Source organism: Rhinopithecus bieti, unplaced genomic scaffold (assembly GCF_001698545.2).
Source record: "Rhinopithecus bieti isolate Rb0 unplaced genomic scaffold, ASM169854v2 scaffold_31787, whole genome shotgun sequence".
NCBI lineage: Eukaryota > Metazoa > Chordata > Mammalia > Primates > Cercopithecidae > Rhinopithecus > Rhinopithecus bieti.
Window position 1 is genome coordinate 5169950 of NW_016814655.1, and position 17861 is coordinate 5187810.

At 42.4% G+C, this 17861-nt stretch overlaps 1 protein-coding gene across 7 annotated transcripts in view; it reads right to left on the minus strand.

Annotated features, from left to right (window-relative positions):
- Positions 1–17861, minus strand: part of GBF1 (golgi brefeldin A resistant guanine nucleotide exchange factor 1) — a 148403-nt gene that overhangs the window by 67383 nt on the left and 63159 nt on the right. The window lies entirely within an intron of this gene.

Genomic DNA, 17861 nt, shown 5'->3' on the forward strand with positions numbered 1-17861 from the left:
TTGAAGCTTATTCTTCTTTTTTTTTTTTTCAATTTTGGAGATCTAAACTGCCATGTACACAGTCTAAGCTACCCTGAAGGAGAGCAAGGTCATGAGGAAAACCCCTGGAGACTGAGGTATCATGTCAAAGGAAGCCACATAGTGCCAGACATCCAAACCAAAGCCACAGCTGACTGCAACCACAGGAGAGACTGAGCAGAGGCGTTCAGCTGGGCCCTGGACAACCACAAAATTGTGAGATATAATAAAATGGTGGTTGTTTTAAGTCAAAAAGTTTGGAAGTGGTTTGTTACGTAGTAATAGATCATTGAAATGGCTGGCTCTTCTTCTCCTCCTCCTTCTCCTTCTCCTCCTCATTATTATTATTATTATTATTATTATTTTTTTGAGACGGAGTCTTGCTCTGTCGCCCGGGCTGGAGTGCAGTGGCCGGATCTCAGCTCACTGCAAGCTCCGCCTCCCGGGTTTACGCCATTCTCCTGCCTCAGCCTCCCGAGTAGCTGGGACTACAGGCGCCAGCCACCTCGCCCGGCTAGCTTTTTGTATTTTTCAGTAGAGACGGGGTTTCACCATGTTAGCCAGGATGGTCTCAAACTCCTGACCTCGTGATCCGCCCGTCTCGGCCTCCCAAAGTGCTGGGATTACAGGCTTAAGCCACCGCGCCCGGCCTATTATTATTATTATTATTATTATTACTTTGAGACAGAGTCTTGCTCTGTCACCCAGGCTGGACTACAGTGGTGTGATCTCGGCTCACTGCAACCTCTGCTTCCTGGGTTCAAGCAATTCTCATTGAAATAGCTGGCTCTTACTAAAAATGAAGCTAACTTGGGAAGCTGGGCCTATAGGCATGCACCACCATGCCCAGCTTTTTTTTTTTTTTTTCAGAGATGAGGTCCCACTATATTGCCCAGGTTGGTCTCAAACTCCTGGATTCAAGAGATCCTCCTGCCTCAGCCTCCCAAAGTGCTAGAATTACAAGCATGAGCCACCACATGTAATGAGAACCACTAACACTAGTATTTTGTCATGGGCATGTAATGTAAACTGTATTGTAGGAATACAGGAAAACTTACCCAGTTTTAGGTGAGATAAAAGGAATTTATAGTGGGGAGAAATCCCATTTCCTTTAGCAATTGAACATACACATATTTAGGAATAAATCTAACAAGAAATGGACATAAACTGGGAAAGAAGAATCTACAAACTTTATTAAGGTCACCAGAGAAGTCTTGACTAAATGGAGAAGCCATAACATGTTCCTGGTTAGGGAGGTCAAATATATTATAAAGATGTCAATTCTTTCCATATTAATTTATGTTTTTCAATCAAAATCCCAATGGGACTTTCAAAAAGAACTTGAATAAGTAACTCTGTATTTCATGTGAAAGAAGAACCAGATGAGGACAGTCAGAATATTTTTTCAAACAACTAATGAGGCCAGGCACAGTGGCTTGCGCCTATAATCCCAGCACTTTGGGAAGCCGAAATGGGTGAATTGTTTAAGGCCAGGAGTTCAAGACCAGCTTGGCCAACATGGTGAAACCCTGTCTCTACAAAAAATACAAAAAATTACCTGGGCATGGTGTTGCAGGCCTGTAGTCCTAGCTACTCTGGAGGCTGAGCTGGGAGGATTGCTTGAGCCCAGGAGGTTGAGGCTGCCGTGAGCTGTGACTGCACCACTGTACTCCAGCCTGGGTGACAGAGCAAGACCCTGTCTCAAAAACAAACAGGCTGGGTGCAGTGGCTCACTCACACCTGTAATCCTGGCACTTTAGGAGGCCAAGGTGGGAGGAACACTTGAGTTCAGGAGTTGAAGGCCAGCTTAGGCAATGGGGTGAAACCCCGTCTCTACAAAAAATTAGCCAGGTGTGGTGGCACACCCCTGTGGCCTCAGTTACTCGGGAGGCTGACACAGGAGTATTGGTTGAGCCCAGGAGGCGGAGGTTGCAGTGAGCTGAGATCGTGCCATTACACTCCAGCCTGGGTAGTAGAGCAAGACTCTGTCTCAAAACAAAAACAAACAAGAAACTAATTTCAGGAAATCTGCAGTATCATTTTAAAATGTCTTATAATCCTATAACAAATAAATAAGTATACTACTAGCAAAAGAATAGGTAGGACAATATGCAGGATATGATATATGATAAAGAGTATTCAATAAATGGGATATTAGATGAGAAAAGTTAAATTCCTATTTCAGTCCACTTGATAGAATAAATTATATTGACTAAAGAAAGATGCTAACTAATACACTTATTAAATATTTATGAGTACCAACTTTGTGCCAGTATACCAGGCTAGATAATAGATATATGATGGTGAACAACGCAACACAATCTTTGTCCTCATGGAGTTTCCTGTGTAGTGGGAAAGACATTAGGCAAGGGATCACACAATTAACTAATTATAATTGTGACTAATTGTAAGTTATGATTTTAACACTAATTATAAGTGTTATGAAGGAGAAGCACAAGGTGCTCAGTGTTTAAAAATTAAATATAGGCTGGACACGGTGGCTCATGCCTGTAATCCCAGCACTGTGGGAGGCCAAGGTGGGTGGATCACTTGAGGTCAAGAGTTTGAGACCAGCTTGACCAACATGGTGAAACCCCATCTCTACTAAAAATACAAAAACTAGCCGGGTGTGGTGGTGCGCACCTGTAATCCCAACTACTTAGGAGGCTGACGCTTGAGAATCACTTGAACCCAGGAGGTGGAGGTTGTAGTGAGCCGAGACTTTACCACTACACTCCAGTCTGGGCAGCAGAGCCAGACTCCATCTCAAAAAAAAAAAAAAAAAGAATTAAATATAAAAACTAAAATATATGATAAGTAGAATAAAATGACCTTGAGGTAAAAAGAAAAGTGAGATTCATTAACAGACTGCTTCTCAGCCTTTTGGCTAAGATCAAGCATAGATTCATTAACAGAATCTTAGCAGAAGAAAAGGAAATATAAGCAGAGTGGAAAAGGCTGAATAGCAAGTCCCTTTAGAAGGAAGTACCAATAAGAAACAAGCTCTGGAAGGAGGCACCAGGTAGAAGGTGAGACATGGAACAGAAAATGGGACTAATTGAGAAAACAGAAAAAATGGAGAAGGGAGAAATTATTGAGGAACTAAGATCATCTCCTAAAATCAAATGATATAATTTGGCAGATCAAAAGGACCCTTACTAAGATCCTAGCAGAATAACTAAAAGAGACCCACACCAAGTGTTTCAGAATAATGGGAATAAAGAAATTATAAAAACTCCAGTTTAAATATAAAGGACTGAGATTCAATATGCCATCAGACTACTCAAGATCAATACTGGAAACGAGAAGAAAAAGCAGCAGAGCCATCAAGTTTTAAAGGAAAACTACTTCCAAACTAGAATTCTATACCCGGTAAAACCTTCAATTAGTGTCAGTATAGAATAAAAAGATAGCTTCAGATAAACAATGTCTAAAACAACCATACATCCCAGGTGTCCTTTCCTGGAAGCTACTAGATGACTTAAAAAAATAATAAAAAACCAACATGAAACAGTAAATCAAGAAAGAAATTGGCCAGGCGCAGTGGTTCACGCCTGACTTTGGGAGGCAGAAGCAGGCAGATCACCCGAGGTCAGGAGTTCGAGACCAGCTTGGCCAACACGGTGAAACTCTGTCTCTAGTAAAAATATAAAAATTAGCTGGGCATGGTGGCAGGCACCTGTAATCCCAGCTACTCAGGAGGCAGAGGCAGGAAAATTGCTTGAACTTGGGAGGCGGAGGTTGCAGTGAGCCACGATCATGTCACTGCACTCCAGCCTGGGCGACATGAGCGAAACTTAAGAAAGAAATGGACATAGCCTAAGCAAGAAAAAGGAGATCTAGAGAAAAGTGAAGAGAAGTTCCAGAAGGACAGCTGTGCCTGAGTTCTAGACAGTAACTAATACAGAAAGGAAGAAGAGGATGGGAAGCTCGGAGAAGGAGTTTCCAGGAAGAGATAAAAATGGAAGAGAAGAGCTGTGTGTTTGACCACACAGAAAAACAATATTCAGTTGTTAAAACTTGTAGAATTTGAGAAGAAACAGTAATAGTAACAGAAGATTAAGCATATTTTCTTTCTTTCTTTTTTTTTTTTGAGATGGAGTCTCGCTCTGTCGCCCAGGCTAGAGTGCAGTGGCCGGATCTCAGCTCACTGCAAGCTCCACCTCCCGGGTTCACGCCATTCTCCTGCCTCAGCCTCCCGAGTAGCTGGGACTACAGGCGCCGGCCACCTCGCCCGGCTAGTTTTTTGTATTTTTTTTAGTAGAGACGGGGTTTCACCGTGTTAGCCAGGATGGTCTCGATCTCCTGACCTCGTGATCCGCCCGTCTTGGCCTCCCAAAGTGCTGGAATTACAGGCTTGAGCCACCGCGCCCGGCCAGATTAAGCATATTTTCAAAAGGAGGGGAAAACTTGAATAATGAATTCAAATGAATAATATTTTAGAGACGGGGTCCTGCTATGTTACCCAGGCTAGTCTTGAACTTCTGGCCTCAAGAGATCCACCTGTCTTGGCTTCCCAAAATGCTGGGATTACAGGCATGAGCCACTGTGCCCAGCTATAAGGTTGTAATAAGGTGAAGAATGAGTACTGGTTTAACCAAATGGGGTGATAATTATATTGGGAGGATGGAGGAAAGGAGAATAGGGATGGCGGATATTGCAAATGTGCTATATCTACAGGTTGGAGTAGGAAGTCAACAGAATATGCTTAAAATGTAAAAATCCTATTTAAAAATGTGGCAACAACATATTATTTAGAAACAGAAAAGAAAGGCCTGGAGCGATGGCTCATGCCTGTAATCCGAGCACCTTGGGAGACTTTGGAGCACTTTAACTAACACGGTGAAACTCCGTCTCTACTAAAAATACAAAAAAATTAGCCAGGTGTGGTGGCGGGCGCCTGTAGTCCCAGCTACTCGGGAGGCTGTGGCAGGAGAATGGCACGAATCCCGGAGATGGAGCTTGCAGTGAGCCAAGATCGTGCCACTGCACTCCAGGCTGGGCGATAGAGTGAGACTCCACCTCAAAAAAAAGAAATAGAAAAGAAAACAACTGAATAAACAGCTAAAAGAGTTTAGGGAGAGGAAACTTGAAAGGGGGGGATGTTGGACTTTGCAGCACAATTTGACTTTTTAAAACTATGTACATGTATTACCTAAAGAGAAATAAAAATAGAAGGAATTTATTATAAGAATCCTTGGCCGGGCGCGGTGGCTCAAGCCCGTAATCCCAGCACTTTGGGAGGCCGAGACGGGTGGATCATGAGGTCAGGAGATCGACCCATCCTGGCTAACACGGTGAAACCCCGTCTCTACTAAAAAATACAAAAAACTAGCGGGGCGCGGTGGCGGGCGCCTGTAGTCCCAGCTACTCGGGAGGCTGAGGCAGGAGAATGGCGTAAACCCGTGAGGCGGAGCTTGCAGTGAGCTGAGATCGGCCACCGCACTCCAGCCTGGATGATAGAGCGAGACTCCGTCTCAAAAAAAAAAAAAAAAAAAAAAAAAAAAAAAAAAAAAAAAGAATCCTTAAGAGTGATAAGCAAAAAATTACATACCAAGATTTTTATACTACATTGCTTATAATATTGAAAAATGGGAATAATCTAAATAACCACTGGGTGCAGTGGCTCATGCCCGTAATCCCAGCACTTTGGGAGGCTGAGGTAGGTGGATCACTTGAGCCCAAGAGTTCAAGGCCAGCCTCATCAACATGGCAAAACCCCATCTCTACAAAAAAATACAAAAATTAGCTGGGTGTGATGATGCACACCTGTAGTCCCAGCTACTTGGGGGGCTAAGGCAGGAGAATCACTTGAGCTCAGAAGGCTGAGGGTGCAGTGAGCCACGCCACTGCCTTCTATCATAGGCAACAAAGTGAGACACTATCTGAAAATAAATAACCAACAACAGGAAGCTCTTTAAATTCTGTAACATTCATACAATGAATAATATCATTAGATCTTATTTTCTAATGTGTAATGATGTGGGACAATGCCCATAACATGATAAAAGAAGAGGCAAGAATGTATAGAATATGATTCCTATTTTGCTAAGGGTGATATTGTGTTTGCGTGCATTAAAAAAAGATAAAATAGGCCAGAAGCAGTGGCTCACGCCTGTAATCCCAGCACTTTGGGAGGCCGAGGCGGGCAGATCACGAGGTCAGGAGATCGAGATCATCCTGGCTAACACGGTGAAACCCCGTCTCTACTAAAATACAAAAAATTAGCCGGGCGTGGTGGCTGGCACCTGTAGTCCCAGCTACTCGGGAGGCTGAGGCAGGAGAATGGCGTGAACCCGGGAGGCGGAGCTTGCAGTGAGCGGAGATCGTGCCATTGCACTGCAGCCTGGGTGACAGAGCAAGACTCCGTCTCAAAAAAAAAAGATAAAATAATAGTTATCTCTAGGTGATTGGACTATAGAGGTTTTTGTTTCCATCTCTTTAAACTTTTTTATTTTTTTAAAGATGGAGTCTGCTCCGCCCAGGCTGGAGTGCAACGGCATTATTTTGGCCACGGCAACCTCCGCCTCCTGGGTTCAAGTGATTTTCTTGCCTTAGCCTCTCAAGTAGCTAGGATTACAGGTATGCGCCACCACGCCTGGCTAATTTTGTATTTTTAGTAAAGATGGGGTTTCTCTATGTTGGCCAGGTTGGTCTCGAACTCCTGACCTCAGGTGATCCACCTGCCTTGGCCTCCCAAACTGCTGGGATTACAGGCGTGAGCCACCATGCTCAGCATCTTTAAACTTTTTTGTATCTTCCTAAATTTATATAATAGTCTATGTAGACATGGGTTATTATTATTTTTTAGATACAGGGTCTCACTATGTTGCCCAGGCTAGACTTGGACTCCTGGGCTCAAGCGATTCTCCCACCTCAGGCTCGAGTAGCTGGGACTACCGACACATGCCACTGTGCCTGGCTTATATTACTACTAAATGTTATTTTTTAAAAGTTAGAAAAAACAAGGGGACACCGGGCAGCCTAAATCACAGAGTCTGAAGACTATTATTACTAAATTTTAGTAAAACTCACTTCCCGGCCGGGCGCAGTGGCTCAAGCCTGTAATCCCAGCACTTTGGGAGGCCAAGACGGGCGGATCACAACGTCAGGAGATCGAGACCATCCTGGCTAACACGGTGAAATCCCGTCTCTACTAAAAAATACAAAAAACTAGCCAGGCGAGGTGGCCGGCGCCTGTAGTCCCAGCTACTCGGGAGGCTGAGGCAGGAGAATGGCGTAAACCCAGGAGGCGGAGCTTGCAGTGAGCTGGGATCCAGCCACTGCACTCCAGCCTGGGCGACAGAGCAAGACTCCATCTCAAAAAAAAAAAAAAAGAAAACTCACTTCCCAAAACTTAATATGAGCACTGCTTTGTTGTTCATAAGTAGCTAAGAATGATTGTTTAGCATAATCTCCCATTATTAGGGAATTTAAAATAATCATTAAAAATGGCATTTATAGGATTACTGAAACAATACTGGCCTTCCTGGATTCAAATCCCTCGTCCTCTCCTTCAATTAATATTATTTTGTACCTTCTGTGGGCCTGGCACTATGCTAGCCATTGGATATACAAAGAAAAATAATCCAAAATCTTGCTTACAGACTACAGACTACACTAGCTTTTATGACCATGGCCAAACTTCAAATGTTCTAGTTCTTAATTTATTAGTTGACCTATCTGTCTATCTATCTAAAAGGATAGGATTGGAAATGGCTATATGGCTCAGAAATTCAATGACTATGATTTCTGATTGTCAGGCATGCCAAGTATTCTACTCATTAACTGTGGCACAGTTTTGTATCTGTGACTCACTGAAGACCTAAATGGTGGTTCTGTTCCTAATGCTTGTTGAATAGCCACTAATATTGTGATGACATGGAGAACAGGTAAGGGTAAGAGGACTACTGAAATTACTAAGAAGTATAAACAATCCATGTCCTTACTCAAACTGTACTCAGTCAAAAACTAGAGAGGTCAAAAAGTAGAGGGAAGGCCGGGCACGGTGGCTCATGCCTGTAAATCCCAGCACTTTGGGAGGCTGAGGCGGTTGGATCATTTGAGGTCAGAAGTTCAAGACCAGCCTGGCCAAGACGGTGAAATCCCATCTCTACTAAAAATACAAAAATTAGCCAAGTGTGGTGGCACACACTTGTAATCCCAGCTACATGGGAGGCTGAGGCAGGAGAATCGCTTGAACCCGGGAGGCAGAGGTTGCAGTGAGCTGAGATTGTACCACTGCACTCCAGCTTGGGTGACAGAGTAAGACTCCGTCTCAAAAAAAAAAAAAAGTGGAGGGAAGAAAAACAGAAAGGTAAATGACAGAGACTACTGTCCTCATCCTGATATGAATTGGTAAGAGGATATAGTACTAATAGTACTATATTAGTACTATTACTAGTATTAGTATTAGTATTATATAGTCTGCTATCAGAATTAATTTCTTTCTTCTTAGAACTTCTGTAGAGTTCTGTTGTTTTAGTAGAGCATATTCTGGTTTATGGAATTGCTAAATTGTAGTCTGCAAGCTCCTGGAAAGCAGAAAGGGACAAGGCTTCTTTGCTTTTCTGTTACTTACAGCAGGGGTCCCCAACCCCCAGGCCATGGACCACTACCAATCGGTGGCCCATTAGGAACCAGGCCACACAGAAGGAGGTGAGCAGCGGGCGAGCGAGCATTACCACCTAAACTCTGCCTCCTGTCAGATTAGCGACGGCACTGGATTCTCATAGGAGCACAAACCCTATTGTGAACTGCGCATGTGAGGGATGCGAGGGATCTAGGTTGGTGCTCCTTAAGGGAATCTAATGCCTGATGATCTGAGGTCAAACAGTTTCATCCCAAAACACTTCCCTCGCCCCCTAGCCCCACTATCTGTGGAAAAATTGTCTTCCATGAAACCAGTCCCTGGTGCTGAAAAGGTTGGGGAACCGATGTTCTACAGTGTTAGTCAGATTCTCAAAAGGAGCATGCAACCTAGATCCCTCACGTGTGCAGCTCACAATAGGGTTCACGCTCCTATGATAATCTAATGCTGCAGTTTAACTGACAGAAGGCAGAGCTCAGGCAGTAATGCTTGCTCGCCCACCACTTACCTCCTGCTGTACGGTCCAGTTCCTAATGGGTCTGTGGCTAGGGGGTTGGGGACCCCTGAAGTAGAGGACCATGAACATAGTAGTCTTCAACTGATGATTCTGAATTGGTGGAGAAAGGTCCTACGCAAGTACTGAAGAAACCTATACTCCAGTGTTCCTATCAAAGATTTCTTGTCATTTCCAGGAAAACTGGTAATAAGCAATGTTTACAAGGAATAGGGCAGCACCTGAACAGAAGGTCCCCCCATATGTGACCAGTGGCTGTTGGCCATGAGTGTGAATTTAGAGAAGTAACATCTCTGAGAACAGCCTGCCAATGGTGATGGAAAGCAGCCTAAACTTTGAGGTGGCTGTATTTGGAGGGGAGGCCATTTTGTGCTCTTTGGGGAAAATGTTAATGAGAGGTTTCACAAATGTCAGACTTGCCTGATTAAATGAAGCCAGCTAGGTAGATGTTTTTCATATTAATGCCATCTCTGCTGAAAGAGCAAAGAAGGGGAAGAAAAGGAGGTTTGAGAAAGGGAAATGATAAACCTCAATTATTTACCAAAGAAATTATGCTTCTGCTAACTTGGGCAAGGATACCAGAGAAGAGAACTGTTACACGGCCGGCATGGCTACTCCATCTCCTTACCCATTTCAAAAAGAAAAATTCGAGCCTTGAGGCCAGGAGAAGTAATAGAACAGTGAGATCAGTGCCTGGCCTAGGGTGTCTACTGATTAAGAATTTAAAGGAAGCTAAGGAAGTTAAGTCATAGAGAAAGTTCCATTTGAACAGTTACTCTTAAAACTTAAAGGAAGAAAGTATAGGAGGAAAAGTCATTCAAATAATTGACAGGTTGCTGGGTGCAGTGGCTCATACCTATAATCCCAGCACCTTAGGAGGCCTAGGCGGGAGGATTGCTTGAGCCCAGGAGTTCAAGACCAGCCTGAGCAACATAGGAAGAACCCTGTCTCTACAAAAAAATTTAAAAATTAGCCAGGTGTGGTGTTGTGCACCTATGGTCCCACTAGTTGGGAGGCTCAGGCAGGAGGATCACTTGAGCTCAGGAGGTTGAGGCTGCAGTAAGCCATGTTCACACCACTGACTCCAGCCTGGGCAAAAGAGCATAACCCTGAATCCAAAAAAAAAAAAAAAAAAAAAGATACGTTTAAAGGATTTCTTCTTCCTTAGTTTGAGCCTATGTCTTTACATTTTTTCAAATGCATATATGGTTTCCTTTTTTCTCTTCTTTGACTTTACATGCACAGAACTGGATTACTTATAATCCCTGTTCCTGACATATACTCTCATCATTGCTCCTAAAACTGTTACCAAGAGTTTAATAGTTTCTGCTATCTAAATTAAAGGGTAGAGGTGGGCAAATACTGTTGATTAAGAGAGCTCAGCCTCCTTTTGCCCTTGTTTCTCCCCAGCCCAGCCTGCAATTGTGTCCCAATCAACCAGCATTAATACAGATACACAGAGGTATTTATTTGCTGCTGATTCTGCCTAGCTGTATTCAGACTCGATCTCCATGTGTATTTAATAAATCACACTAGTTAGGTGGACAGGATTAGTTCCAAGTCACCTAATGACTATATCATGAACTGCAGCATTAAGGGGATTAATATTAATCTGAGCCATTGCAGTTCAGTGGAAAAGCCAGTTCATTCTCCAACAGGAGCTCAGGCCGGCAAGAAATCCTCAACAAGACCAGGAAGATTAATGAGGGCTTCTACATTCTGCCTGCAAATCTTCACCTACCAGGGTGTGGGGCAGTGAATCCCAGTCCAGACGAGCTCATAAATAACCTGCAATATCACAAGTATTTGGGGCAGCTGAGCCCCAGCAAGGGAGGGCCAGCTAGCCCTCTCCATCTTCTCCTCCTGTAACCCACACCACTGAGATGGCACAGGAATTTTACAGGCCGGTTTTGTTTTCTTTCACGTAAGGGCCCACACCTCGTAAATCACTTTCTTATTTCAGAAAAAGAAGTATACTGACTGCAGTATCAACTCATGTGTACTCAGAAGAACATGAAACTTGCAGTTAGTGCCACTTGCCTAAAGCTGGGAAAATAACCCAGCCTCCATGATACACAGAACGTGCTTTCAAGTCACAAAAGCTTTCCTTTGCTCAGCAGCATAATTCCTCTTCATTAGCACCTATAATATGCTATATCTGGATTAGGCCTCTGGAGTTCCCATTCAGAACTACTTTCTTGGCCCTGCCCAAGTGAGCACTCACTAGAAAGTACTGTATCTATAAGATACCATAGGAACCAGCATTTCCACACACCTTAGCCCCAATTTCACCATTTGGAGACCATCAAGATGAGCCTAGTCAAGTCTCAGATTTTAACAGGACAAGGAAATTTAACTAGTTCAGATTTAACTGGCTCAGAAAGGAAACTCATGATGCCAGTATGAGACACAGACAGAGAAAGCAGTAGGCCACTATTAAACTCAATTCACTGGAGACCTGTTTCTTCCTCAGTGACTTTACAGGTACCTGAGGCAAACACCAGGAGCAGTGTCTCATGCGCAAAGCTGTATCTGCTGGAGAAACCAAAACAAACAGTTGTTTCTACCTGCAGCAGTTTCATAGTCTGGGAACACCAAAAGTATAGGTTTACTCCAACTAACATCTTTTAACCTGCATAGACAACAGCAGGTCAGCCGTCAGCATTCCCTTGCAATGGATGGAACCGCTAACTAGAATAGTTAGGTCCTACCAACAAAGATTATTGAATTGAAACTAAACTTTAGTAGCAAGAAAACAAGTGAACCAAGGGCTGGGTGCCAGGTTGTCCAAAGTTTATAAATGCTTGCCAACCAACCTACACATAGAGCTGCCTGGCTACAGCTAAGCAAAAGCGAAGAGATCCATTACATGGATTACCCCTCAACCCCACAGCAGAGTAGGGCAGAGAGAGATTTTTAACATTTTCTTCTTTCTTTTTTTTTTTGAGACAGAGTTTTGCTCTTGTTGCCCAGGTTGGAGTGCAATGGTGAGATCTCAGCTCACCGCAACCTCCACCTCCTAGGTTCAAGCGATTCTCCTGCTTCAGCCTCCCGAGTAGCTGGGATTACAGGCATGCGCCACCACACCCAACTAATTTTGTATTTTTAGTAGAGACAGGGTTTCTCCACATTTTTCAGGCTGGTCTCGAACTCCTGACCTCAGTTGATCCTCCCGCCTTGGCCTCCCAAAGTGCTGGGATTACAGGCGTGAGCCACCACGCCTGGCAAGATTTAACATTTTCTAAGTTTGTGAACAGGGCACCATACTTATAGAAGAGATATTTAAAAGTGGGGCCCACTCAAGCTTTTCATTAAAGGAGGAGTTGAGGGAATTGTCACGGCTGGGTCTCTTTTTCAGTTAAGACGCAAAGGATGAAAAATTCTTAATTGCTGGGGAAATGCCCTGAGATGGTAGGGAATCAATAAACCCTCAGTTCCACTGGAGTAGTTCAACTCTGGGGAAATTCATGGGGTACAGGAATAGTTGATTCTACAGCTAGCAAAGGCAGTTCACTTGAGTGGGAACAGAAGAAATTAGGCCCATAGCCACAATTCATGTTTTCCTGACAGCCAAGCTGGTTTGGATGAAGTCACCAAGGGACTGATAGGGTCAAATGACAGAGGTTTTCTCATCACCCTTACCAAACCAAGGTTCGTAAGTTATCATCAGACACCCTGGCCTTGCTTCTCAAAAGACAAACACAGAGAAGCAATAGCATAAGATCATCCTGGAGAAAAAGATGGGAATGTGTAGCAACTTTTCTTGATACTTGCAAATGGCTCAATTCTCTCTTCACTTATATTTCCTGTACCATTACCTCACTTTCCCTTCCTATCCCCTGCAGCTTCTCTCTTAGTTCTAAGAAAATTAGCCACTCCACATATAGACTCTAAAGCCCTTTCTTCACAGCCATGTTAGCCTTTCTTAAGGCTCACACCAGTGGTAGCCCCAGAACAACTAAGGAAATTAAGCAGAAGTGTTACCATGTGTTTACACCACAGCAATCTGCTTAAACTTGCAGCCCCAATGCAGAGTGACTAGGAGTATTTACAGTACTTAGGATCTCCTCTGTTTCTTGCCAGACATTCCTCCTGTCCTTTTAATAAATAAGTCCTCAAGCCATCAGAAGAAAGATGCTCCCTGGACATGGGGTACTTGTGTTATATCACTCTATGGGAAGGGGACTTCTGTAAGTGGCAGCAAACTTCCTTTCCTCAAAGCACCCTCTAATGGAGAGTACCCTGAACATTGCTGAGTCCCCAGGCCATCATGTACACAGGAACAGGGCCATCCAGCGGGATGCATCAGGCTCCAGGAATGCTGAAGTCCACATATTTGCCATTCAACACCAAAACGGCTTTTCAAGTTCAATCAGCTATAAATGTTGCTTTGTTTTAATTTTCCACTGAACTTCCTGGAACCTATTATCCAACTGTCAGGGATGTATATTTAGCAAGAGCAACATGGCCTCTTTGCCGCTGCCCCACTGCTCATGTCACCTCTAATAAATAGAAAAATCAACCCCTTCCTCATTCCCTGCTCAAATGTGGCTTGGGGGTGATAAAGAACAGTCTTGGTGTATAGGCCACAAACTGATCAACCTCCCATAGTTACGTGTAAACCCCAAATCTCTCCTAGGTTAATGCTGCTGCAAGGTTTTCTTAGTGCCAAGAAAAACCCCTAGTGCTTATACTCATTGGAAAACAAATGTGCCTGCAGGCCTCTATTCTAGGGAACGCCAGTAGTAGAAATGGCCTAACAGAGATCTAATACAAATTAATAGGAATCTCAACCAATATAGGCATAGCAGACCTAAAATATTCAGTGCTAATACAGTATATCATGTTTAATAGGAATAATCTGAAAAACCAAAATCAGGACAAACAAGGATAAGTAGGGCATATGTACAGCTTCAATTTCATCTTAGGAAGCTAGTTTGAAAATATAACCTTCTTTGGTCAACACAACATGAGGCACAACTTTTCCCACTCTGTCAAGATTCTTTTGTCTTTTTCAGCTACTGACACTTTTTACTCTAACATCAAACAGTAAGAATAGACTTGCTTTGAATGAGAAACACATGTACCCTATCACTTATCCGATTCACCAATTCTACCAACTACAAATCCACCTAAATCCCATAACTATCCACATGGCTTCTTTCCAGTGCCATAATACCCAGTACAACTCTTCAAGCCCAACAGAAAAGATGAGGCCTATGTATGTTTAAAGTACAGTTGGTTGTATTTTCCCTAAATTATACACATGAAAACCAAGAACCAAAAAATGAGATTTTTCTATAACTTAGAAATACAGACTATATTAACACTGGAATTGAAAGTAATTTCTAGGACTAACTCAGCATCACTAAATTAGCTTCTGGTTAAAATTTTATGCCAACAGATCTAGAATGGGGAGAAAATTTAGGAGAACAGTAAACAAAATTTTATCTTTCATTCTACAACTAATAATGAATTAAATTCCAGATCCATAAACAAGGACACACAAAAATCATAACTAGGAAGACCAAATATTCTAAAAAACAAAAATGAAAACAAAACCCCAAACCAGCCTTATCTGAACAAATATAGTGCACAAGAATCTCCTCATCAGCTATGGGTGGTGAACATGCAATATCTTACTTACAAATGAGAACGGTGAAGCAAAGCTTTAAAAAGCCACAAACTCAGCTTACTAAAGAAAAAGAACAAGCTTCACATTTACAACCTCTGGGGACTGACCCTGAAAGGGTAAAAATCAGTATTACACGGGAAATAGTGGACCTCCTTCTTGCCATTTCATTTTTGTGATTTTACACTCATTTCCCCAAAGGTCATCTTATTAGAGCTGATGACTAAAATAATTTACATCCTTGCATCCACAAATTTAACATTTACTATCTCAGCTATTCAAGAGTGACTCTGAAGGGACAAGCTGTAATTAATAACTTTTCTGAGACATGAGTTTGATTCCTGCTCTAAGGCTGACTGGTAGCAGTAAGTTGTTCACCTAGTGACTGGGCCTAGCTGATTACTCAGTTGTGCAAATTTAAGCCCTCCCTCCTCCTTTTTAAAAAAGTACATAAAACCATTAAGTGCATAACTCAATGAATTTTGCAAACTTAACCACTCATGTAGTCGGCACCCAGATCAAGACACAGAGCACTATTAGGACCCAGAAATCCCAATCATGACTTCTTCCAGTTGCAATCCCTCCAAAGATAATCATTATTCTAACTTCTTAAACCACTGATTTTCTCTGCCTGAACTTTATATAAATGGCATCATGAAGTAGAAGCTCCTTTGGTTTGGCTTCCTTCACTCATTATTATGTTGGAGAAATTCACCTGTGTTGTAAGATACTGTAGTTCACTAATTCTCATTTATGTACAGTATTCCACTATAAGAATATACCACATTTTACTCATCCATTTTATTTCTGATGGAGATTTGGGCAGTTTCCTTTCTTTTTGGCTTCTATGAACATCATTGCTATAACCATTCTCATAAACATCTTTTGATGAACATATATATGATTACCTGCTGGGCATATCCCTAGAAATGTAATTGCTGGCAAATCAGCTCTTGTAGATGCAGCCAGCTTTCCAATTTACCCTATTTACCCTTAGGGTATGAAAGTCTGAGTTACTCCACATCCTTGCTATCACTTGATATTGTGTGTCTTTTTCATTTTTACCATTCTGCTCTATGTGTAGCAGTATTCTATCGTGGTTTTGAAGTTCCCTAATGACTAATGAAGTTGAACACCTTTTCTTATGTTTACCGATTATTTAGGTTTCCTCTACTGTGAATGTCTGTTCAAGTCTTTCTCCCATTTTCCTACTGGGAAATCTGCTTTTTTCTTATTGATTTATACTGGTTCTCACAGGAAACTTTTTTTTTTTTGCCAAGGTTTGTGATTTGTGAATATCACCATAATAATTCCTTTCAAAAAGCAAAAGTTTACTGTATTTCATAGATATCTCTATCATTCTCTAGTTAAAAAATTCAAACTATGCTCATATTCTAATTTTTAAATACCAGAATCAGAATCAGAATCAGAATCCTCTGATTTTATCATCCTGAGGCTCTTGGCATCTAATAGCAGCATGCACTGAAGTCCATGTTGCAATAAGAGCTGAAAATCATTGTCCCACTATAACAGGAACAAAAGTGTGGGGAAAAAGGAAGAGAGAAAGCAATACTTTTCCTGGGACAAAAGCCTCTACAGCACAAGGCCTGATTAGTAAATGGAAATTCTAGATAGTCTCTGAATAGAATCCTTTTCCACCTTTCAAATAATTTACAGCTTAATGTCAGCTAAATTTAGTAACTTCTCCCATTTGTCTATGGCAAGGAGATTCTTGGCTGGCTTTCCATGGTCATTACAGACCTTCTCATAGATCCCTGAAATATGATGTGGCCATCAAAATGTCAGCACTTACCTGCTGCCCACACTCTGGACACATGGTCCAGTTCACAGGTCAGTGACTGATAACATGAGGAAACAAGACCAGCTTCAGATCTAATTCAAGAATAGATACCTGACCATCCCCATGTTCTCAATAATATAAACTAATAATAATGGCCAATTCCTTGGCCACATCAGTAACTATCTAAAGAGACAGCCCCGGCTGGGTGCGGTGGGTCACGCCTGTAATCCTAGCACTTTGGGAGGCACAGGTGGGCAGAGCACCTGCAGTCAGGAGTTCGAGACCAACCTGGCCAACATGGCAAAACCCCGTCTCTACTAAAAATACAAAAATTAGCCGGGTGTGGTGGCAGGCGCTTGTAATCCCAGCTACTCAGGAGGCTGAGGCCGGAGAATCGCTTGAACCTGGGAGGCAGAGGTTGCAGTGATCCAAGATTGCGCCATTGCATTCCAGCCTGGGCGACAAGAGCAGAACTCCATCTCAAAAAAACAAAAAAAACAAATAAAGAGACAGTCCCTCCCAGAGCAATCACATAAGGGTGGAAGAAAGAGCATTAATAAATAGAGCAACCAAGCAGTGAAACAGCAGTAATTCTGTTGACGAGAACTCCCATGCTCAGAAACCTTCAATGAATGATTTCCCACTTCTATTAAAACTGAATTAAGGGGAATAACAGAATTTAGAGCTATAAGGAAACAGACACCCAGATCATTTCCCATCTCATTTGTGTTTATGTGTGTGTGTATGCAATGCAGCTGAGGTCAACAGAGGTAAAATCACTTACCTAAAGGTAACACACCTAATTATGACAAAGCCCAGTCTATAAGTCTGTATCTCAAGTCTTCAGACTTCTTCTTAGGTATCTTTTAACTGTATATATATAGTAACCCTGTTCAGTTGGTATTTAAAGGCATCCACAGCATGAATCTAACCTACCTATTCATCATTCTCTCCCACTGGAGATCCCTGCTCTCCCCCAAACCTATCATCCTATCTCCATCATTTTGAGAGGGATGCTCTCATTTTACCCTTCACCTGTCCAGAACAATACCTCCACTCATTTAAAGTGATTATGTTTGTATTACACAAAGCACCCACAAGTATCTGGCATACAAAAGACATTCAATACAAATTTATTGAAATGACTCTTTAGGAGAGAAACACAATGAAAGGACTCAAATTTCTTTCTTTTTTTTTTTTTTGGAGACAGAGTCTTGCACCATTGCACTCCAGCCTGGGCGACAAGAGCAGAACTCCGTCTCAAAAGAAACACAGTGAAAGGACTCCATTTTTTTTTTTTTTTTTT